General features: G+C 43.7%; 1 protein-coding gene across 2 annotated transcripts in view; it reads right to left on the bottom strand.

Annotated features, from left to right (window-relative positions):
• LOC132406679 (RNA-binding Raly-like protein) overlaps window positions 1-23,335 on the bottom strand; it is a 1,147,695-nt gene extending 1,124,360 nt beyond the window's left edge. Inside the window, exon 1 of one of the 2 annotated variants that reach the window (XM_059992524.1) lies at window positions 23,221-23,335. The gene's annotated coding sequence lies outside the window, so the exon portion shown is untranslated. The remainder of the gene's footprint in view (window positions 1-23,220) is intronic. The other variant, XM_059992523.1, reaches the window with a different exon arrangement.
• Between the last annotated feature and the right edge of the window lie 1,968 nt (window positions 23,336-25,303).

Raw genomic sequence — 25,303 nt, forward strand, 5'->3', positions numbered from 1 at the left:
CAGGGTGTAGGAGGCTGAAGGGTGATCTTATAGAGAGTAGGAGGCTGAAGGGTGATCTTAAAGAGAGTAGGAGGCTGAAGGTTGATCTTACAGAGAGTAGGAGGCTGAAGGGTGATCTTATAGAGAGTAGGAGACTGAAGGTTGATCTTACAGAGTGTAGGAGACTGAAGGGTGAACTTATAGACAGTAGGAGGCTGAAGGGTGATCTTATAGAGAGTAGGAGGCTGAAGGTTGATCTTACAGAGTGTAGGAGACTGAAGGGTGAACTTATAGACAGTAGGAGACTGAAGGGTGATCTTATAGAGAGTAGGAGGCTGAAGGTTGATCTTACAGAGAGTAGGAGGCTGAAGGGTGATCTTATAGAGAGTAGGAGGCTGAAGGTTGATCTTACAGAGTGTAGGAGACTGAAGGGTGAACTTATAGACAGTAGGAGGCTGAAGGGTGATCTTATAGAGAGTAGGAGGCTGAAGGTTGATCTTACAGAATGTAGGAGACTGAAGGGTGAACTTATAGACAGTAGGAGACTGAAGGGTGATCTTATCGAGAGTAGGAGATTGAAGGGTGATCTTACAGAGGTTAGGAGTCTGAAGTGTGATCTTATAGAGAGTAGAAGGCTAAAGGGTGATCTTACAGAGTGTAGGCATCTGAAGGGTGATCTTCTAGAGTGTGGCAGACGGAAGGATGATCTTATAGAGTGTAGAAGACTGAAGGGTGGTCTTATAGAGAGTAGGAGACTGAAGGGTGATCTTATAGAGCGTAGGAGACTGAAGGATGATCTTATAGAGTGTGGGAGACTGAAGGGTGGTCTTATAGAGTTTGGGAGCCTGAAGGGTGATCTTATAGAGTCTGAAATGTGATCTTATAGAGAGTAGGAGGCTGAAGGGTGATCTTATAGAGAGTAGGAGGCTGAAGGTTGATCTTACAGAGATTAGGAGACTGAAGGGTGATTGTATAGAGAGTAGTAGACTGAAGGATGATCTTATAGAGAGCAGGAGACTGAAGGGTGATCTTATAATGTGTAGGAGACTGAAGGTTGGTCTTATAGAGTTTGGGAGCATGAAGGGTGATCTTATAGAGAGTAGGAGGCTGAAGGGTGATCTTATAAAATGTAGGAGACTGAAGGTTGGTCTTATAGAGTTTGGGAGCATGAAGGGTGATCTTATAGAGAGTAGGAGGCTGAATGATGATCTTATAGAGATTAGGAGTCTGAAGGGTGATCTTATTGAGAGTAGGAGACTGAAGGTTGATCTTACAGAGAGTAGGAGGCTGAAGGGTGGTCTTATGGAGTTTGGGAGCCTGAAGGTTGATCTTATAGAGAGTAGGAGTCCGAAGGTGGATCTTACAGGGTGTAGGAGGCTGAAGGGTGATCTTATAGAGAGTAGGAGGCTGAAGGGTGATCTTAAAGAGAGTAGGAGGCTGAAGGTTGATCTTACAGAGAGTAGGAGGCTGAAGGGTGATCTTATAGAGAGTAGGAGACTGAAGGTTGATCTTACAGAGTGTAGGAGACTGAAGGGTGAACTTATAGACAGTAGGAGGCTGAAGGGTGATCTTATAGAGAGTAGGAGGCTGAAGGTTGATCTTACAGAGATTAGGAGACTGAAGGGTGATTGTATAGAGAGTAGTAGACTGAAGGATGATCTTATAGAGAGCAGGAGACTGAAGGGTGATCTTATAATGTGTAGGAGACTGAAGGTTGGTCTTATAGAGTTTGGGAGCATGAAGGGTGATCTTATAGAGAGTAGGAGGCTGAAGGGTTATCTTATAGAGAGTAGGAGGCTGAATGATGATCTTATAGAGATTAGGAGTCTGAAGGGTGATCTTATAGAGAGTTGGAGACTGAAGGATGGTCTTATAGAGAGTAGGAGACTGAAGGGTGATCTTATAGAGAGCAGGAGACTGAAGGGTGATCTTATAGAGTGTAGGAGTCTGAAGGGTGTTCTTACAGAGAGTAGGAGACTGAAGGATTATCTTATAGAGACCAGGAGACTGAAGGGTGATCTTATAAAATGTAGGAGACTGAAGGTTGGTCTTATAGAGTTTGGGAGCATGAAGGGTGATCTTATAGAGAGTAGGAGGCTGAATGATGATCTTATAGAGATTAGGAGTCTGAAGGGTGATCTTATTGAGAGTAGGAGACTGAAGGTTGATCTTACAGAGAGTAGGAGGCTGAAGGGTGGTCTTATGGAGTTTGGGAGCCTGAAGGTTGATCTTATAGAGAGTAGGAGTCTGAAAGGTGATCTTATAGAGAGTAGGAGGCTGAAGGTGGATCTTACAGGGTGTAGGAGGCTGAAGGGTGATCTTATAGAGAGTAGGAGGCTGAAGGGTGATCTTAAAGAGAGTAGGAGGCTGAAGGTTGATCTTACAGAGAGTAGGAGGCTGAAGGGTGATCTTATAGAGAGTAGGAGGCTGAAGGTTGATCTTACAGAGTGTAGGAGACTGAAGGGTGAACTTATAGACAGTAGGAGGCTGAAGGGTGATCTTATAGAGAGTAGGAGGCTGAAGGTTGATCTTACAGAGTGTAGGAGACTGAAGGGTGAACTTATAGACAGTAGGAGACTGAAGGGTGATCTTATCGAGAGTAGGAGATTGAAGGGTGATCTTACAGAGGTTAGGAGTCTGAAGTGTGATCTTATAGAGAGTAGAAGGCTAAAGGGTGATCTTACAGAGTGTAGGCATCTGAAGGGTGATCTTCCAGAGTGTGGCAGACGGAAGGATGATCTTATAGAGTGTAGAAGACTGAAGGGTGGTCTTATAGAGAGTAGGAGACTGAAGGGTGATCTTATAGAGCGTAGGAGACTGAAGGATGATCTTATAGAGTGTGGGAGACTGAAGGGTGGTCTTATAGAGTTTGGGAGCCTGAAGGGTGATCTTATAGAGTCTGAAATGTGATCTTATAGAGAGTAGGAGGCTGAAGGGTAATCTTATAGAGAGTAGGAGGCTGAAGGGTGATCGTATAGAGAGTAGGAGGCTGAAGGTTGATCTTACAGAGATTAGGAGACTGAAGGGTGATTGTATAGAGAGTAGTAGACTGAAGGATGATCTTATAGAGAGCAGGAGACTGAAGGGTGATCTTATAATGTGTAGGAGACTGAAGGTTGGTCTTATAGAGTTTGGGAGCATGAAGGGTGATCTTATAGAGAGTAGGAGGCTGAAGGGTGATCTTATAGAGAGTAGGAGGCTGAATGATGATCTTATAGAGATTAGGAGTCTGAAGGGTGATCTTATAGAGAGTTGGTGACTGAAGGATGGTCTTATAGGGAGTAGGAGACTGAAGGGTGATCTTATAGAGAGCAGGAGACTGAAGGGTGATCTTATAGAGTGTAGGAGTCTGAAGGGTGTTCTTACAGAGAGTAGAAGACTGAAGGATTATCTTATAGAGAGCAGGAGACTGAAGGGTGATCTTATAAAATGTAGGAGACTGAAGGTTGGTCTTATAGAGTTTGGGAGCATGAAGGGTGATCTTATAGAGAGTAGGAGGCTGAATGATGATCTTATAGAGATTAGAAGTCTGAAGGGTGATCTTATTGAGAGTAGGAGACTGAAGGTTGATCTTACAGAGAGTAGGAGGCTGAAGGGTGGTCTTATGGAGTTTGGGAGCCTGAAGGTTGATCTTTTAGAGAGTAGGAGTCTGAAAGGTGATCTTATAGAGAGTAGAAGGCTAAAGGGTGATCTTACAGAGTGTAGGCATCTGAAGGGTGATCTTCCAGAGTGTGGCAGACGGAAGGATGATCTTATAGAGTGTAGAAGACTGAAGGGTGGTCTTATAGAGAGTAGGAGACTGAAGGGTGATCTTATAGAGCGTAGGAGACTGAAGGATGATCTTATAGAGTGTGGGAGACTGAAGGGTGGTCTTATAGAGTTTGGGAGCCTGAAGGGTGATCTTATAGAGTCTGAAATGTGATCTTATAGAGAGTAGGAGTCTGAAGGTGGATCTTACAGGGTGTAGGAGGCTGAAGGGTGATCTTATAGAGAGTAGGAGGCTGAAGGGTGATCTTAAAGAGAGTAGGAGGCTGAAGGTTGATCTTACAGAGAGTAGGAGGCTGAAGGGTGATCTTATAGAGAGTAGGAGGCTGAAGGTTGATCTTACAGAGTGTAGGAGACTGAAGGGTGAACTTATAGACAGTAGGAGGCTGAAGGGTGATCTTATAGAGAGTAGGAGGCTGAAGGTTGATCTTACAGAGTGTAGGAGACTGAAGGGTGAACTTATAGACAGTAGGAGACTGAAGGGTGATCTTATCGAGAGTAGGAGATTGAAGGGTGATCTTACAGAGGTTAGGAGTCTGAAGTGTGATCTTATAGAGAGTAGAAGGCTAAAGGGTGATCTTACAGAGTGTAGGCATCTGAAGGGTGTTCTTACAGAGAGTAGAAGACTGAAGGATTATCTTATAGAGAGCAGGAGACTGAAGGGTGATCTTATAAAATGTAGGAGACTGAAGGTTGGTCTTATAGAGTTTGGGAGCATGAAAGGTGATCTTATAGAGAGTAGGAGGCTGAAGGTGGATCTTACAGGGTGTAGGAGGCTGAAGGGTGATCTTATAGAGAGTAGGAGGCTGAAGGGTGATCTTAAAGAGAGTAGGAGGCTGAAGGTTGATCTTACAGAGAGTAGGAGGCTGAAGGGTGATCTTATAGAGAGTAGGAAGCTGAAGGTTGATCTTACAGAGTGTAGGAGACTGAAGGGTGAACTTATAGACAGTAGGAGGCTGAAGGGTGATCTTATAGAGAGTAGGAGGCTGAAGGTTGATCTTACAGAGTGTAGGAGACTGAAGGGTGAACTTATAGACAGTAGGAGACTGAAGGGTGATCTTATCGAGAGTAGGAGATTGAAGGGTGATCTTACAGAGGTTAGGAGTCTGAAGTGTGATCTTATAGAGAGTAGAAGGCTAAAGGGTGATCTTACAGAGTGTAGGCATCTGAAGGGTGATCTTCCAGAGTGTGGCAGACGGAAGGATGATCTTATAGAGTGTAGAAGACTGAAGGGTGGTCTTATAGAGAGTAGGAGACTGAAGGGTGATCTTATAGAGCGTAGGAGACTGAAGGATGATCTTATAGAGTGTGGGAGACTGAAGGGTGGTCTTATAGAGTTTGGGAGCCTGAAGGGTGATCTTATAGAGTCTGAAATGTGATCTTATAGAGAGTAGGAGGCTGAAGGGTAATCTTATAGAGAGTAGGAGGCTGAAGGGTGATCGTATAGAGAGTAGGAGGCTGAAGGTTGATCTTACAGAGATTAGGAGACTGAAGGGTGATTGTATAGAGAGTAGTAGACTGAAGGATGATCTTATAGAGAGCAGGAGACTGAAGGGTGATCTTATAATGTGTAGGAGACTGAAGGTTGGTCTTATAGAGTTTGGGAGCATGAAGGGTGATCTTATAGAGAGTAGGAGGCTGAAGGGTGATCTTATAGAGAGTAGGAGGCTGAATGATGATCTTATAGAGATTAGGAGTCTGAAGGGTGATCTTATAGAGAGTTGGTGACTGAAGGATGGTCTTATAGGGAGTAGGAGACTGAAGGGTGATCTTATAGAGAGCAGGAGACTGAAGGGTGATCTTATAGAGTGTAGGAGTCTGAAGGGTGTTCTTACAGAGAGTAGAAGACTGAAGGATTATCTTATAGAGAGCAGGAGACTGAAGGGTGATCTTATAAAATGTAGGAGACTGAAGGTTGGTCTTATAGAGTTTGGGAGCATGAATGGTGATCTTATAGAGAGTAGGAGGCTGAATGATGATCTTATAGAGATTAGAAGTCTGAAGGGTGATCTTATTGAGAGTAGGAGACTGAAGGTTGATCTTACAGAGAGTAGGAGGCTGAAGGGTGGTCTTATGGAGTTTGGGAGCCTGAAGGTTGATCTTATAGAGAGTAGGAGTCTGAAAGGTGATCTTATAGAGAGTAGGAGGCTGAAGGTGGATCTTACAGGGTGTAGGAGGCTGAAGGGTGATCTTATAGAGAGTAGGAGGCTGAAGGGTGATCTTAAAGAGAGTAGGAGGCTGAAGGTTGATCTTACAGAGAGTAGGAGGCTGAAGGGTGATCTTATAGAGAGTAGGAGGCTGAAGGTTGATCTTACAGAGTGTAGGAGACTGAAGGCTGAACTTATAGACAGTAGGAGGCTGAAGGGTGATCTTATAGAGAGTAGGAGGCTGAAGGTTGATCTTACAGAGTGTAGGAGACTGAAGGGTGAACTTATAGACAGTAGGAGACTGAAGGGTGATCTTATCGAGAGTAGGAGATTGAAGGGTGATCTTACAGAGGTTAGGAGTCTGAAGTGTGATCTTATAGAGAGTAGAAGGCTAAAGGGTGATCTTACAGAGTGTAGGCATCTGAAGGGTGATCTTCCAGAGTGTGGCAGACGGAAGGATGATATTATAGAGTGTAGAAGACTGAAGGGTGGTCTTATAGAGAGTAGGAGACTGAAGGGTGATCTTATAGAGCGTAGGAGACTGAAGGATGATCTTATAGAGTGTGGGAGACTGAAGGGTGGTCTTATAGAGTTTGGGAGCCTGAAGGGTGATCTTATAGAGTCTGACATGTGATCTTATAGAGAGTAGGAGTCTGAAGGTGGATCTTACAGGGTGTAGGAGGCTGAAGGGTGATCTTATAGAGAGTAGGAGGCTGAAGGGTGATCTTAAAGAGAGTAGGAGGCTGAAGGTTGATCTTACAGAGAGTAGGAGGCTGAAGGGTGATGTTATAGAGAGTAGGAGGCTGAAGGTTGATCTTACAGAGTGTAGGAGACTGAAGGGTGAACTTATAGACAGTAGGAGGCTGAAGGGTGATCTTATAGAGAGTAGGAGGCTGAAGGTTGATCTTACAGAGTGTAGGAGACTGAAGGGTGAACTTATAGACAGTAGGAGACTGAAGGGTGATCTTATCGAGAGTAGGAGATTGAAGGGTGATCTTACAGAGGTTAGGAGTCTGAAGTGTGATCTTATAGAGAGTAGAAGGCTAAAGGGTGATCTTACAGAGTGTAGGCATCTGAAGGGTGATCTTCCAGAGTGTGGCAGACGGAAGGATGATCTTATAGAGTGTAGAAGACTGAAGGGTGGTCTTATAGAGAGTAGGAGACTGAAGGGTGATCTTATAGAGCGTAGGAGACTGAAGGATGATCTTATAGAGTGTGGGAGACTGAAGGGTGGTCTTATAGAGTTTGGGAGCCTGAAGGGTGATCTTATAGAGTCTGAAATGTGATCTTATAGAGAGTAGGAGGCTGAAGGGTGATCTTATAGAGAGTAGGAGGCTGAAGGGTGATCTTATAGAGAGTAGGAGGCTGAAGGTTGATCTTACAGAGATTAGGAGACTGAAGGGTGATTGTATAGAGATTAGTAGACTGAAGGATGATCTTATAGAGAGCAGGAGACTGAAGGGTGATCTTATAATGTGTAGGAGACTGAAGGTTGGTCTTATAGAGTTTGGGAGCATGAAGGGTGATCTTATAGAGAGTAGGAGGCTGAAGGGTGATCTTATAGAGAGTAGGAGGCTGAATGATGATCTTATAGAGATTAGGAGTCTGAAGGGTGATCTTATAGAGAGTTGGAGACTGAAGGATGGTCTTATAGGGAGTAGGAGACTGAAGGGTGATCTTATAGAGAGCAGGAGACTGAAGGGTGATCTTATAGAGTGTAGGAGTCTGAAGGGTGTTCTTACAGAGAGTAGGAGACTGAAGGATTATCTTATAGAGAGCAGGAGACTGAAGGGTGATCTTATAAAATGTAGGAGACTGAAGGTTGGTCTTATAGAGTTTGGGAGCATGAAGGGTGATCTTATAGAGAGTAGGAGGCTGAATGATGATCTTATAGAGATTAGGAGTCTGAAGGGTGATCTTATTGAGAGTAGGAGACTGAAGGTTGATCTTACAGAGAGTAGGAGGCTGAAGGGTGGTCTTATGGAGTTTGGGAGCCTGAAGGTTGATCTTATAGAGAGTAGGAGTCTGAAAGGTGATCTTATAGAGAGTAGGAGGCTGAAGGTGGATCTTACAGGGTGTAGGAGGCTGAAGGGTGATCTTATAGAGAGTAGGAGGCTGAAGGGTGATCTTAAAGAGAGTAGGAGGCTGAAGGCTGATCTTACAGAGAGTAGGAGGCTGAAGGGTGATCTTATAGAGAGTAGGAGGCTGAAGGTTGATCTTACAGAGTGTAGGAGACTGAAGGGTGAACTTATAGACAGTAGGAGGCTGAAGGGTGATCTTATAGAGAGTAGGAGGCTGAAGGTTGATCTTACAGAGTGTAGGAGACTGAAGGGTGAACTTATAGACAGTAGGAGACTGAAGGGTGATCTTATCGAGAGTAGGAGATTGAAGGGTGATCTTACAGAGGTTAGGAGTCTGAAGTGTGATCTTATAGAGAGTAGAAGGCTAAAGGGTGATCTTACAGAGTGTAGGCATCTGAAGGGTGATCTTCCAGAGTGTGGCAGACGGAAGGATGATCTTATAGAGTGTAGAAGACTGAAGGGTGGTCTTATAGAGAGTAGGAGACTGAAGGGTGATCTTATAGAGCGTAGCAGACTGAAGGATGATCTTATAGAGTGTGGGAGACTGAAGGGTGGTCTTATAGTGTTTGGGAGCCTGAAGGGTGATCTTATAGAGTCTGAAATGTGATCTTATAGAGAGTAGGAGGCTGAAGGGTGATCTTATAGAGAGTAGGAGGCTGAAGGGTGATCTTATAGAGAGTAGGAGGCTGAAGGTTGATCTTATAGAGATTAGGAGACTGAAGGGTGATTGTAAAGAGAGTAGTAGACTGAAGGATGATCTTATAGAGAGCAGGAGACTGAAGGGTGATCTTATAATGTGTAGGAGACTGAAGGTTGGTCTTATAGAGTTTGGGAGCATGAAGGGTGATCTTATAGAGAGTAGGAGGCTGAAGGGTGATCTTATAGAGAGTAGGAGGCTGAATGATGATCTTATAGAGATTAGGAGTCTGAAGGGTGATCTTATAGAGAGTTGGAGACTGAAGGATGGTCTTATAGGGAGTAGGAGACTGAAGGGTGATCTTATAGAGAGCAGGAGACTGAAGGGTGATCTTATAGAGTGTAGGAGGCTGAAGGTTGATCTTACAGAGTGTAGGAGACTGAAGGGTGAACTTATAGACAGTAGGAGACTGAACTGTGATCTTATCGAGAGTAGGAGATTGAAGGGTGATCTTACAGAGGTTAGGAGTCTGAAGTGTGATCTTATAGAGAGTAGGAGGCTGAAGGGTGATCTTATAGAGAGTAGGAGGCTGAAGGGTGATCTTATAGAGAGTAGGAGGCTGAAGGTTGATCTTACAGAGATTAGGAGACTGAAGGGTGATTGTATAGAGAGTAGTAGACTGAAGGATGATCTTATAGAGAGCAGGAGACTGAAGGGTGATCTTATAATGTGTAGGAGACTGAAGGTTGGTCTTATAGAGTTTTGGGAGCATGAAGGGTGATCTTATAGAGAGTAGGAGGCTGAAGGGTGATCTTATAGAGAGTAGGAGGCTGAATGATGATCTTATAGAGATTAGGAGTCTGAAGGGTGATCTTATAGAGAGTTGGAGACTGAAGGATGGTCTTATAGGGAGTAGGAGACTGAAGGGTGATCTTATAGAGAGCAGGAGACTGAAGGGTGATCTTATAGAGTGTAGGAGTCTGAAGGGTGTTCTTACAGAGAGTAGGAGACTGAAGGATTATCTTATAGAGAGCAGGAGACTGAAGGGTGATCTTATAAAATGTAGGAGACTGAAGGTTGGTCTTATAGAGTTTGGGAGCATGAAGGGTGATCTTATAGAGAGTAGGAGGCTGAATGATGATCTTATAGAGATTAGGAGTCTGAAGGGTGATCTTATTGAGAGTAGGAGACTGAAGGTTGATCTTACAGAGAGTAGGAGGCTGAAGGGTGGTCTTATGGAGTTTGGGAGCCTGAAGGTTGATCTTATAGAGAGTAGGAGTCTGAAGGTGGATCTTACAGGGTGTAGGAGGCTGAAGGGTGATCTTATAGAGAGTAGGAGGCTGAAGGGTGATCTTAAAGAGAGTAGGAGGCTGAAGGTTGATCTTACAGAGAGTAGGAGGCTGAAGGGTGATCTTATAGAGAGTAGGAGACTGAAGGTTGATCTTACAGAGAGTAGGAGGCTGAAGGGTGGTCTTATGGAGTTTGGGAGCCTGAAGGTTGATCTTATAGAGAGTAGGAGTCTGAAGGTGGATCTTACAGGGTGTAGGAGGCTGAAGGGTGATCTTATAGAGAGTAGGAGGCTGAAGGGTGATCTTAAAGAGAGTAGGAGGCTGAAGGTTGATCTTACTGAGAGTAGGAGGCTGAAGGGTGATCTTATAGAGAGTAGGAGGCTGAAGGTTGATCTTACAGAGTGTAGGAGACTGAAGGGTGAACTTATAGACAGTAGGAGGCTGAAGGGTGATCTTATAGAGAGTAGGAGGCTGAAGGTTGATCTTACAGAGTGTAGGAGACTGAAGGGTGAACTTATAGACAGTAGGAGACTGAAGGGTGATCTTATCGAGAGTAGGGGATTGAAGGGTGATCTTATAGAGTGTGGGAGACTGAAGGATGGTCTTATAGAGAGTAGGAGACTGAAGGATGATCTTACAGAGAGTAGGAGACTGAAGGATGATCTTATAGTGTGTGGCAGACTGAAGGATGATCTTACAGAGAGTAGGAGGCTGAAGGGTGATCTTATAGAGAGTAGGTGACTGAAGGATGATCTTATAGAGTGTGGGAGACTGAAGGATGATCTTACAGAGAGTAGGAGGCTGAAGGGTGATCTTATAGAGTGTAGAAGACTGAAGGGTAATCTTATAGAGAGTAGGAGACTGAAGGAAGATCTTATAGAGTGTGGGATACTGAAGGGTGGTCTTACTGAAGTGTAGAAAACAATGAGGAACTTAGACAGAGAAAATGTGTGCAGTCTTTTTCCTAGGGACAACGAATCACAAACTAGAGTGTTTAGGTTTAAGATGAGATCAGAAAGATTGAACAGGTATCTAAAATGCAGCTACTTCAAGCAGAGAGTGTTTTATGAAATGAGCTGCCAAGGACAATAACAAAACTCTTAAAACTCTTGGACAGGTTCATGCAAAGGAAATGGTTAGAGGGATATGGGACTACTATGGGTGAGCATGGACCATTTGGGCAGAAAAGGCCATTTTCCATAGAACCATAGAATATTACAGCACAGAAACAGGCCTTTTGGACCTTCCTGGCTGTGCCGAACCATTTTTCTGCCTAGTCCCAGTTAGCATCAGCGGAGGTTGAAGATGTTTGGCCACAGCTGCTGGACAGCTGTGATAGTCGGGGGAGACACCCTCTGGCAGACAGGAATGGTCACAAGCAGTGGTTGAAACTGGAGGAGCTGAAGGTGGGATAAGGAGGTTTCAAAGAGTCAGGAAACCTCCAGATAAGCTGGCCTATCATGCATCAGAGAAACAATGATATATCTATCTCTCTAATGATTCAGAGGCCCTGCATCACAGAATTCCTTTGCAAAACTGTTATTAATTATGCCTTGATAAGTTCCAAAGTCATGAGGACATGACTATTTTTGATGGGGGGGAGAATGTAACGTCCTGGTTAAGATTTTTTACTGCTATGCTTTAGGTATTTCATTTTAGTAGTTCTGTAATGACAATAATGGATGCATGGTCCCAGAAGACTGGAAAATTGCAAATGTCAGTCCAGTCTTTCAGAAGGAAGGCAAAAAAAAAAGGAAATTATAGACCAGTTAGCCTAACCTCAGTTAGGAAACCTCAGTTGGGAAAGTGTTGGAACGTATTATTAAGGATGACGTTTGTGGGTACTTGGAGACTAATGACAGAGTAAGTCAAAGTCAGCATGGTTTCTGTGAAGGGAAATCATGCCTGACAAATATGTTAGAGTTCTTCAGGGAAGTAACAAGCATGGTGGACACAGGAGAGGCAGTGGATGTCAGTTACTTGGATTTTCAGAAGCCGTTTCATAAGGTGCCACACATGAGGCTGACAACAAGATAAAATCCTATGGTGTTACAGGAAAGATACTGGCTGACAGGCAGGAGGCAGCGAGTGGGAATAAAAGGGGCATTTTCTGATTGGTTGTCAATGACTAGTGGTATCCTCAGGGGTCAGTATTGAGACCGCTACTTTTCACATTGTTTGTAAATGAATTGGATACCACAATTGATAGTTTTGTGGCAAAGTTTGCAGATAATTCAAACATAGGTGGAAGAGTAGGTAGTGCTGAGAAAGCAATGCAATTGCAGCAAGGCTTACACAAATTGGAAGAATGGAGGAAAAGTGACAGATGAAATATACTGCATTCTGGAAAGTAAATGCAATGTTGGCATTTATTTCAAGGGGAATAGAATATAGAAGCAAGGAGATGATGCTGAGGCTTTATAAGACACTCGTCAGGCCTCACTTGGAGCATTGTCAACAGCTTTGGGCTCCATATCTCAGAAAGACTGATGTCATTGGAGAGTCGAGAGGAGGTTCATGAGGATGATTTTGAGAAAGAAGGGGTTAACATATAAGGAGAGTTTGGCATGTTTTGGGCCTGAACTCACTGGAATTTATAAGAATGTGGGGGGATCTCTTTGAAACGGAGGATCGTGTGGATAGTCAGAGGCTTTATCCCAGGGCTGAAATGGTTGCCACAAGAGTACACAGGTTTAAGGTGCTGGGGAGTAGGTACAGAGGAGACGTCAAGGGTAAATTTTTTACACAGAGAGTGGTGAGTGTGTGGAATGGGCTGCTGGCAACGGTGGTGGAGGCGGATACAATAGAGTCTTTTAAGAGGCTTTTAGATAGGTAGATGGAGCTTAGAAAAACAGAGGGCTATGGGGAAGTCTAGTAATTTCTAAGGTAGGGATATGTTTGGCAAAACTTTGTGGGCCAAAGGCCCTGTATTGTGCCATAGGTTTTCTTTGCTTCTATGAAACCTTCCAAACATTTAAAAGACTAAATAAGGTGGGTGGGAAGAGGATGCTTCCTATGATGGGGGATATCCAGAATGAGAGAGCACAAACTCAGAATTGAGGAGTGACCTTTAGAACAGAAATAAGGAGGAATTTAGCCAGAGAGTAGTCAATCTGTGGAATGATCTGCCACAGACTGTGGTGGAAGCCAAGTCCATGGGTATATTTAAAGGGGAAGTTAATAAGTTTTCTGATTGGTCAGCGCATCAAAGGATATGGCAAGAAGGCAGGTTTTTTGGGGTTAAGTGGGATCTGGGATCAACCATGATGGAATGACAGAACAGACTCAATGGGCTGAATGGCCTAATTCCACTCTTATGTCTTATGGTCTCATAAGGGGCAATGTCATTCAACTTAGGAATGTTGTGTCAGCGAATCAGGATGGTGGAATTGGGAGAAGGTTCTAGAGAACGCTGGGCAGAGGTATTCTTGTGATGAATGCTGGTGTGGGTCGGGGTCTTTTTGGCGTGAGCTGGGAGAGGACAGGAGGGAAGGTGGCTGAGGATGCTCCCTGTTGCACAAGGTGCTTTGTGTAGATGAATAGCTTCAAAGAGGAAGGACCAATACTCCCGTGGGGGAGATCGTTTGTCCCAGATGAATTTTGAGCGACAGTCAGAAGGGGTGTGTGATTTCATGCAAACTGTGGGTCCAGCGCATGAGTTAACGACAACTTCAAGATGAGCTCCAGCTTATGTGCATGTTTCAACTGGGTTAACTGTAAAGGGCCCTTTTTATTTGTTTTTCTTTCCCTACAAACTTTGATAAAGCTGACATTTGTAAATATACTTGCTTTATAATTGTATGTGGTGTACAATCTGTTATTTCTTGCTGAAAGATGATTACACGGGGGCAGTCTTTACACAGTATTCACACACAGATCGGGGGTGTGGTCAAGACACCAAACTTTTCAGCTTTTGTGGGATGAAGTCATATCAACCCGAGACTTATGGAGTGTGAAAAAGGGAGATTTCTCATTTCTGAGTCCGGTGCCTGTTAGCGAGGAGCTAACAAAATGCATCTCTAGAGATGCCCAGTCAAAAGGGGTTTCAGATAGTACTGAGGGAGCATCACACTGTGGGGGGAGGAGTAGTACTGATGAAGAATTAAACTGTGGGAAGGGTAGCACTGAGGGAGCAACACACTGGGATGGTCACTACTGAGGGAACTTCACACTGCGAGGGTTAATACTGAGCGACCATCATACCTGGAGGGGTAGTACTGAGGGAGCATCACCCTGGGAGGGTTAGCACTGAGGGACCATCACCCTGGGAGGGTTAGCACTGAAGGAACATCATACTGGGAGGGTTAGTACTGAGGGAGCATCACACCTTGAGGGGTAGCAATGAGGGAGCATCACACTGGGAGGGTTAGTACTGAGGGAGCATCACACTGGGAGGGTTAATACAGAGGGAGAATCAGGCTGGGAGGGTTAATACTGAGGAAGAATCATGCTGGATGGGTTAGTATTCAGGGAACATCACGCTGGACGGGTTAGTACTAAGGGAACATCACACTGGGAGGGTTAGTACTGAAGGAACGTCATACTGGGAGGGTTAGTACTGAGGGAGCATCTCACCTTGAGGGGTAGCACTGAGGGAGCATCACACTGGGAGGGTTAATACAGAGGGAGAATCAGGCTGGGAGGGTTAATACTGAGGAAGAATCACGCTGGACGGGTTAGTACTAAGGGAACATCACCCTGGGAAGGTTAGTACTGAAGGAACATCATACTGGGAGGGTTAGTACTGAGGGAGCATCACACTGGGAGGGTTTATACAGAGGGAGAATCAGGCTAGGAGGGTTAATACTGAGGAAAAATCACACTGGACGGGTTAGTACTAAGGGAAAATCACGCTGGACGGGTTAGTACTAAGGGAACATCACACTGGACGGGTTAGTACTAAGGGAACATCACACTGGGAGGGATAGTACTGAGGGAGCATCACACTGTGAGGGATAGTACTGAGGGAGCATCATGAGTTAGTACTGAGGGAGCATCACACTGTGAGAGTTAGTACTGAGGGAGCATCACACTGGGATGGTTAGTACTGAGGGAGCATCACACTAGGAGGGTTATTACTGAGGGAGCATCACACTGGGAGAGTTAGTACTGAGGGAGCATCACACTGGGAGGGTTATTACTGAGGGAGCATCACACTGGGAGGGTTATTACTGAGGGAGCATCACACTGTGAGGATTAGTACTGAGGGAGCATCACACTGGGATGGTTAATACTGAGGGAGCATCACACTGGGAGGGGTAGTTCTGAGGTAACATCACATCAGGACAGGTAGTTCTGAGGGAACATCACTCTTGGAGGGGTAGCACTGAAGAAGCATTATGGGGTAGTACTGAGGGGACCACAGCGGGAGGGGTAGTTCTGAAGGAGCATCACACCTGAAGGGGTAGTACTGAGGGAGCATCACAATGGGAGTGGTAGTTCTGAAGGAGCATCACACCAGGAGGAGTAGTACCGAGGGCACATAATACTGAGAGGGGTAGTACTGAGGGAGCAGTACTGAGGGAACCGCACCAGGAGGGGTAGTACTGAGGCAGCATCACACCTGGAGGCATAGTTCTGAGAGAGCATTACACTGACAAGGATAGTACTGAGGGAGCAACCTAAAGGGAGGGGTAATACTGAGGTAACATCACACTGGGAGGGGTAATACTGAGGGAGAATCACACCGGGAGGGGTAGTTCTGAGAGAGTACCACATTGTGGGAGAAGTTATATTGAGGGAGTGTCACACTGTGGGAGGCGTTTGTGGGAGGTTGAAAAGGTTATTCTCTGGAGCATAGGATAATTAAGGGAGATACGTTAGAGGTATACAAAATTATGAGGAGCATAGATAGTATAAATGCAATTAGGCTATTTACATTGAAGTTGGGTGAGATAAGAATGAGAGATTATAGGTTAAGGGTGAAATGTGAAATATTTAAGGGTAATACGAGGGGGGGATCTTCTTAACTTAGTAGGTGGTGCAAGTGTGGTATGAACAGCTAGCAGAAGTGGTGGATGTGGGTTCAGTCTTACCAATATTTAATCAAAAACTAGACTGTACAATGTGGCGAGACTTAAACAGAGCACTAGGAATTCTTCAGGAGCAGGCAGCAGGAGATTAATTGATGCTGGGTGGAGTGGGGTATGAAAAGCAATTATGAAACTAAACTGGCAAGTAACATCTGAACAAACTGAACAAGCCGCTGTGGATTTATGAAGAACAAGGAAGGTAAGTAAGTATAGGACTCCTGCAGTATGAAACTGGGCAAAAATAATCGCAAAAAATGGCATATAATTCAAAACAATACTTTGCATCTGTCTTCTTAGTGGAGTACTCTATAAACATACTAAGGATAAAAAAGATGGCATTATTGTTGAAAGGAAAGAACATGGAAGAACTTATGACAATCCTATCATGGGCAACAAGATATTGAAAAAAAAAGTAAAAGTGACAAGCTGCCAGAACCTATATCCTGCACCCATAATATTAACCATATTATCATCAATTCTTCCAATATACTAGCACACATCTACACACTATGAGCATTTTACAATGGTCAATTAATTTACTCTCCTGCACATCCTTGGAGTTTGGGAGGAAAACTCACATATCACAGGGAAAACATGCACTCTCCAAGCAGCAGAACCCTAGAGGTCAGGTTTAACCTGGGTCTTTAAAAGAGATGCCTTCAGATGAATGATGTGAGGGTAACACAGTAGGACAGGAGTCATTATATTACTGTATTGGTGGGAAGGGAAGAAGTTGCATTATGCACTAAATTGAATCAGTCCTTATCTACTCCAAGTACCACACTGAGAAGGGCGTGGAGAAGAAAGCATTAAACAAAGATTATGGAGTGTTAAGCTAAAAGGATAACAAAGGACAACAGCATGGAAGCATAGCTGTGAGCACAACACTGTTACAGCTTGGCGTGTTCCAGAGCTCGGAGTTCAATTCTTGTGCCGCCTGTAAGCAGTTTGTACATTCTCCCCATCAGCTTCCTCTGGATGTTCCGGTTTCCTTCCACAGTGCAAAGATGTACCGGTTAGTAGGTTAAATGGTCATTTTTAATTGTCCTTTGATTAGGCTAGGTTGAGTAGGTGGGCTGCTGAGTGTTGAGGCTCATTAGGCCACAAGGGCCTGTTCCCCACTTTATCTCTAAATAAATAAATACAGCTTATGGCATGAACGGTAGCTGAAGGAAGTTAAATGGTCTCCTACAATTTCAGATTACATCCCTTTCCTCGCCTTCACCACTACCATTAGTCCACAGCAATGCTGAAAACCTTTGTTAGCAGTTAGGAACAGTCAAAGAGATGAGAAAGCAAAACTTAGCGATAATTGTCCTTACAACATAGAAGGACATCGAGTCCAGGCCACTCCCATGCCATTAGTAATTTTCTCTGTATCTATTTCCCCCACATTCACATCAATCACCTACACAACACCTGTGACCTTTCACCCTTTAAACACCCACATCTTTGGATCTGGTAAGAAACCCCCAGAGCACCCACTGGAAATTCAGGTACTTGTGGGGAGAATCTGTATTCTCTGTACAGTCTTCAGGGTCTGGGTTCAACCTGGTTCATTGGAAGCATTCATAATAAAGTGACATGACCCAAAGCCCTTCAGAGAGACACTACAAGGTAAAACATTGCAGGACTAAAGAAGGAGCATATAAAGCAGAATGCCTGCAGAACAATCTGTAAATGAAACATAACTAATTCCTGCCAATTTGATTTTTATCAAGTATATGCATTTACATTACAGTATATAGAACACTACAGCACAGTAAAGGCCCTTTGGTCCGCAATCAACCTAAGCCAGTGCCACCATCTGAAACGTTGCAGGAGTAAAAGGAATATTGGGAACAGCAGATCAGCTGTTGGAGGTCTCTGTACCCAGTGAACCACTCTGTCTTTCTCTCGTTGGTGGGGGAGAGTTTGCTACCGAGTCTTGAGTTGGAGAACTATGGGGGAAGGGGGGGGGGGAGAGGGAATGTAATATAACAGACTTTAACACTGTAAAATAAAGTGGGTTTTTTTTTGTCTTGTAGTAGTCTCTCCCCTTGCTGTGTGACATCTCTCTATCCCTTTAAAAGAGAGAGAGAGAGAGAGAGAGAGAGAGAGAGAGCCTGTGGTGTGTTGAATTGTCAGGTGAACAGTTAGTTCTTGTTGTACTGCAGATCATGGTCTTTCTTGGGGTCTTGCTTGCTTGGTGGGTGGAGGGTGCAGATGCTTTTTGCTGAAGTAAGTGGGGTGGGGGAGGGCTACTGCTGTGCTGATACTTGTGGGTGAGGAGGGAATGGAGGGGCTTTGGGGTTCAAATATTTGTATTTCCACTCATTCTTTGGGATACTCTTCTGTTTTTATGGATGTCTGTGATGAACAAGAATTTCAGGTTGAATTTTGTATACACTCTCTGATATTAAATTGAACTATTGGAAGGTCAGTGTTAATTTCTGTTTTTCTCTCTGCAAATGTTTCCAGCATCTTCTGCTTTTATTTCAGATTTCCAACATCTGCAGTCTTTTCCATTTTGACAGAAAGTATTCAGATTACGCAGGATGTGATGATCACTGTGAGTGCTATATGCTGAATTAAGATGGTTCAGATAGCGTTTAAGTTGGTATCAAGCTGAGGTCTCTGTCAGGATCACGCATCAGACTTAGTTGTTTTTAAAGCTCATTGTGATAGTTTTGGAGAGAGACAGAGAGGAAAGTTAGGGGTCAAGTCAGGTTTATGTATCGGGATGTGGAGTAGTAAAATGTCAGGCCCTCACTTAGTACTCGACAGCCAGTGACATGGACATGATTGCTCCGCTCCATGCTCATATGCCAGCAACATGGACAGGTAACAAAGGACATCCATGACTGTGGGACACTCTCAGGTTCAGATGAGTCCAGGTAAGCTGGAGATATGAGGAGGCCCGACAGTCAGTGCACCTCGTGTTTGGAGCTTTGTGTTCCATTATCAGCTCGTCAGAGGGTTGAGCCCAAGGTTGATTGGGAACCGGGTGTCAAAGCCTGGAGACTGGGAGCCTGCCCTGGAGTTGGAGGATGGTCTGTGTGAATGGGAAGGAGGAAAGGGACTTGCTGTGTTTTGTTTTGTTTTCTTCTGTTATTTTCAAAAATGATATATCTCACTATATGTTTTGATTTGTATGTGATAAATAAATGTGAATCTGGATTAATCTTGTAATAAATATGAGCTTTTATGAAACAACTGTACACCTACAGATACACATCCACTGTGCCAAGTTCAAGGTCACAGCTGATGTCAAGAGGACAGCAATAAAACACCACACTGAAGCTGCCGGTGTAATTCGTACAAGGATAAAACCCCCAGGATGTCCTTGCAGACACAGCTGGGAATTACAATTGCTTTACAATAAACCACATGCTATCTTGAATATATTACAAAACCTCTGCTGATTTTATTATTGGCAGCTACTAATACCAGTTGGCAAAACCCTTCTCTCCTTATTTTAACACAGCTTGCTCTGCGCATTTTTGCTCTCAAGGGAAGGTGTTGTTGTCATCTGTATGCATCATCATGTATTGCCGGGTCAGAACTTGTGCGTTAGCAGTGTGGTTATGTATGGCAATGATTTTCTTTTCCTCCCTAACAAGGTTGACACAGATAAAGAGCAATGTAAATACAGGTTTCCCCTGCTATCCGAAGGTAGAGCATCCTATGAAACGGTTCGTAAGCCGGAATGTTGTAAAGTGAATAAGCAATTACTATTTACTAATATGGGAAAAATTTGTGAGCGTTCCCAGACCCAAAAAATAACCTACCAAATCATGCCAAATAACACATAAAACCTAAAATAACAGTAACATGTGGTAAAAGCCGAAATGGCATGGTAAATACATATATAAAGTAGAAATGCTTTTCTGCAATCATTGCAGAACTGTCCACCGTAGCGAAAGTCTCACTACGTATAAACTCACTACATAATGGAAGCAGTCTCTCCAGTAACCTTTAAGCTATGAAGCTGCCAAATCATACCAAATAACACATAAAAATACACAGCCTATATAAAGTAGAAATAATGCATGTGCAGCATAGTTTCACTCACCGGAATCAGGAAGACAGTGAGCACACTGATGATGGTGTATTAGGCTGAGTTGTCGGAGGCTGGGGTGCTCCGCAATTTTTTCCAATAAATCACAGTTGCTTATACGAATAACCACGAGAACACGAGTAACTATTTTCTTCAGTTCTGCTGGGAACTTCTTGGCATCTTCAGTATCACCCGAAGCACTCTCTCCAGTAATCTTTAAGCTGTGAAGCTGCCCTCGCCTCAGAAACCGATCAAACCACCCATGACTGCCTTTAAATTCCACTTTCACAACACTTTCATTACCATCGTCCAGTGCTTTCTGTTTCAGCTTATTAAAAAAACTATTTTCTCCTTAAGTATGAGATAACTTAACAGAACACCATGCTTTGTACAGTCATCAATCCACTCAAGCAATAGACTTTCCATTTTATCCACTATTGGATGAGACCAATAATGGTCTAAGAGAGAGACCACTTTGCTATGAGCAGAACCAACAGTAACATCGGCAGCTTTCACGATTCTTTCTCTCTGCGTATAAATAGTGTGAATGGTGGATGCAGGCAAGTTCAACGCACGGACAATGTCCTTACTTCATTCACCACGATTGAAACGCTGAATTATGTCTAGTTTTATGCAAAGTGTAACACCCTTACGAGCTCTTTTATGCTATTCCGATACTTTAGAATTCATCTTGCACAAAATAAAGCACAGATGCTCACAGGCACATGTTTAAGCAAAGCCGGCTAGAATGCAGTTCCGGGGGAGGAGCTCGGCTGCTCGGGGTACGCTGCCTTTTCTCTTAACAGTGAAAACACCTTCTGTTAGCGAAAACAGGTAACTAATGTAGGTCTTTCATAACAGCAAGGTGTCATAAAGCGAACGTATGCAAAACGGGGGCCACCTGTACTAGCATATGAAGAATAGCCACCATCTTACACAAGCTGTCAGACAGAGGGATAAATCCCTTCAGCAAAACTAAGTTGCTGATTATTGACTACAGGAGGAAGAACCTGGAGGTCCATGAGCCAGTCCTTATTAGAAAAGCAGAGGTGGAGAGGGTCAGTGAATTTAAATGACTTTGTATGTGAGAGGACTGTCTTGGGACCAGCAAGTAAGTACCATCACAAAGAGGGCATGACGGCATCTCTACCTCCTTTGAAGTTTTGGTGTGTCACCTGAAACATTGACTCTATAAATACACAGTGGAGGGTATGCTAACTGATTGCCTCCTCTTCTGGTTTAGTAACACCAATGCCCTAAAATGGAAAAACCGACAGCAAGCGGTGGATACAGCTCAGTCCATCACAGGAAAAGCCCTCCCCACCACTGAGCACATTTACAAGGAGAGCTGCCACAAGAAAGCAGCATCCATCATCGAGGACCCCACCGTCCAGACCATGTTCTCTCCTGTACTACCATCGGACAGGAGGTACGGGAGCCTTAGTTCCCACATCACCAGGTCCAGAAAGATTCATTACCCTTCAACCATCAGACTGCTGGATAACTTCACTCACCTGAACTCTGAATTGATTCAATACCCTACAGACTCGCTTTCAAGGACTCCACAACTCATGTTCTCAGAATTATTTATTTTTTATTTGCAGTCTGTGTTCTTTTGCACATTGGGTTTTTTGTCACTCTGTTTATTTAGTTTCTCATAAATTCTATTGTATTTCTTTATTTTCCTGCAAATGCCCACAAGAAAATGAATCTTAAGGTAGTACATGGTGACACTTTGATAATAAATTTACTTTGATTTTGACTTCATTTCCTTACACCATAGATTGTATAAAGCAGGAGCACATTGGAGTTGGCATTGCTTATTGGGGTGACCACAGCCTCTCAAACCCCATTACACAGAATTTATTCCACCAGTCACTGAACAAAGTGTGCTTAACTTGAGGAAAATAAACTGAATGCACGACTTTATGTTCATTGACAGCACAAGTAACATTCAGAGAAAATACCAAGATGTAAAGGCCTGTGAATTCTTTGGCTTCTTGACTAAGGCATTGGCTCTACGCTGCAAAGTCATGGAATGAGGAGCTGTGTAGGGCCAGAAGAAATGGCATTATATGTTACATATTTGCACACTGCAAGGGCTTTCAGTCATGATGGAGCATGCCAAGGGCAAGTTAGTCACTGGTCTGAGTTCAAGACATGGGATGTGCCAGAGGTCAGTGTCTTGATGAACCCTGAGGAGGGTTGAGGAGCCAGGTCATCACAGGGGCTGGGGGGGGGGGGGGGGGTTTATGTGATCTGTGATGGAAGGCTGTGATTGGTTGCTGCTTTACCATTCTACCACGCCACCATCATCCACCAAAGGCTTGTAACTTCAAACGAGATTGCAGTTCTTTCAACAAGACTTCAAACTGTAAAAGCACTCTGAAGTACTCCAGAAGTAGCCATGAAGAAAGAAAGAGGAGACGGGAAGAGGCTGCTGAAAGTTTGGTCATAGTCATAAGTTACTGGATAAGAAACTCAAATGCTTGCAATTTTATTTATGTGCCACTCAATAGATTCCAAGGTGTTTGATCTCTCTCTCTCTCTCTCTCTCTCTCTCACACACACACTCTCTCTCTCTCACACACACACACCAATTTCATTCCCAGGCAAACCTGCCACATAGTGGTCCCATCAATTCACCTGTTGGACGTTGGCACTTAATAGTTCACATCATGCACACAAAGTCACGCAAATGACCTTTCCGATACATGTGTCATCACTCAGAAGAGGCCCATGATTTCCAATTCCAAACAAATGGCACATAGCACACCATGCACGTGGAACACTATCTTCAGCAGCTTTATACTCATCAAGCCCTTTCACACATGCAATGATTTCTTGTCAATGAGTCACTTGTACCCACTTTGATAATGTGGATGGTGATCGATATATATTCAGACTGGCAGTTACGTTTGTTGTGAATGAATGAAATTTTGTTAAACATTAATCAAAACTTCAGAGCCATTTCCTTCACTATTCCAGGAAGGGCAGTCATTTTGCTTTAATTCTCAAGTAATTTTAGTTTCAATCTTTTTTCTTTCGCAATGAAATAATTCAGTAACACATGATAAATTAACAAGATATTGTTCCTTCTCTTTGCAGGGAGGGATTCTTCAAATTGTTGCAAGTCCCCACATTCAAGGTAGACAAGATCAACCCACTGGTCTATTTTTAGCTCTGGAGAAGTGAATGGAAAAAAGAACAAGGAACACGGATGTAAAATAAAATTAGAATATAAAGCTAACCTTGATCGCATGCCAGAAGAACCTTTTACAGCTTTGTGAGTGGTCGTCAAACTGCAGTCTTCCGACCTTCCAGTTGTCATTTAGTGATATGGAAGAGTTTGTCAGATTGCTTGAGTACTTCAGCAAACAAAGGCTGTAATTAAAACAGAAAATACTGAATTCCAATTTACTCAAAGCTCTAAAGCTTCATCCATTTCTTTCTGATGCAGATGACAATGCATTTTCCAAACTTTCCAACCCCTCCATCTTTGTTTCAATAAGAGGACCAGTCCTGTACAGTTTAATCTTATCAAGAGCAGCTACAACTCCACCATGTGACTGCTGTGCACAACGTGAAGCTAACGTTCACCCTGTAACAAAATTAGAGATTGAGCACATTCCATCCATTGTGCCATGCAGCAATGAGAAACAGACCATGTGCACAGGGCTATTATTACAGTGTGGTGCCTAGTCCTGGGAAGAGAACATTAATAGCAAAAGAATGTGTGCCAGAGCCATGTTTGATGTGTGCAACCTAAACAGTAGTCAGCAATCATACACAATGACAGTGATATTGTTCCTCAGTGTTTAGCTTATACCTGCTGTCTAAGTACAAAATGGGCTTCATACCACAGAGACCATATTCTATATCTGGGGCACGCATTTACGCTACTCTTCTAGTCAAGACAGCTCCAACTTGGAGACTAATGATAGAATAAGTCAAAGTCAGCATGGTTTCCGTAAAAGGAAATCACGCCTGACAAATCTGTTAGAGTTCTTCAAGGAAGTAACAAGCTTGGTGGACAAAGGAGAGGCTGTGAATGTCATTTACTTGGATTTTCAGGTGTTTGATAAGGTGCCTCACGTGAGGCTGCTTAACAAGATAAAAGCCCATGGCGTTACAGGAAAAGTACTGGCATGGATAGAGGAATGGCTGACAGGCAGGAGGCAGTGAGTGGGAATAAAGGGTCCTTTTCTGGTTGGCTGCCAGTGACTAGTGGTGTCCCTCAGGGGTCAGTATTGGGACCGCTACTTTTCACATGATATAGATAGTGGAAATGATGGCTTTATGGCAAAGTTTGCGGATGATACAAAGATAGGTGGAGGGGTAGGTAGTGTTGAGGAACCAATGTGATTGCAGCAGGTCCTGGACAAATTGGAAGAATGGGCAAAAAAGTGGCAGATAGAATGCAGTGCTAGAAATGTATGATAATGCATTCCTATTAAAGGAATGATATTATCTAAGTGAGGAGAAAATTCAAACATCAGAGGTGTAAAGGGACTTAGGAATCCTCGTACAAAACTCCCAGAGGGTTAATTCACACACTGAGGCTATGGTAAAGAAGGCAAATGCAATGTTGGCATTTATTTCAAGGGGAATAGAATATAAAAGGAGATAATGTTAAAGCTTTGTAAGACACTAGTCAGGCTGCTGTTGGAGTATTGTCAACGGTTTTGGGCCCCTTATCTTAGAAAGGATGTATTGACTTTGACAGAATCCGGAGGAGATTTACAATAATGATTCTGGGAATGAAGGGGTTAACATATAAGGAGCATTTGGCAGCTCTGGATCTGTACTCACTGGAGTTTAGAAGAATGTGGGGGATCTCAATGAAACCTAACGAATGTTGAAAGAACTAGATACAGACATCCCACCTCTTCCGGAAGTTCCAGGAGTCTCCCGCATATTGATAGCAGCTCCCTGACACCCACAAATTATATAATTGATTTTTTCAGAGAGAGAGGGAGAGAGATCGTGTGCGTGCCATGGCAGAGTGTTCCAAAAAAAGAAAATATAAAATGTACTTCACCCCAGACTACACTAAAGTGTACCCCGGCCTAATAGGGGTCGAAAATAATGACAGTGTTGCTCGCTGCACTGTTTGCAACAGTGACTTCTCTATTGCCCCTGGTGGGTTAAATCACTGTTGAGGTGAGGTTAACAGGTGTCATTCGTTCATTAGCATAGCTAAAGTTATTTAAACTAGCTGGCTTGCTACTAAGGAGCTACTCCATTGCAGACATCCGCCCTCTCCCGGTAGTCTCCCGCAAATTGATGGTGCTACCTCCCTGAGATGAGTTTTTGCAGGGTGAGATGTCTGTA

The sequence above is a fragment of the Hypanus sabinus genome, chromosome 17 (assembly GCF_030144855.1).
Source record: "Hypanus sabinus isolate sHypSab1 chromosome 17, sHypSab1.hap1, whole genome shotgun sequence".
Lineage (NCBI taxonomy): Eukaryota > Metazoa > Chordata > Chondrichthyes > Myliobatiformes > Dasyatidae > Hypanus > Hypanus sabinus.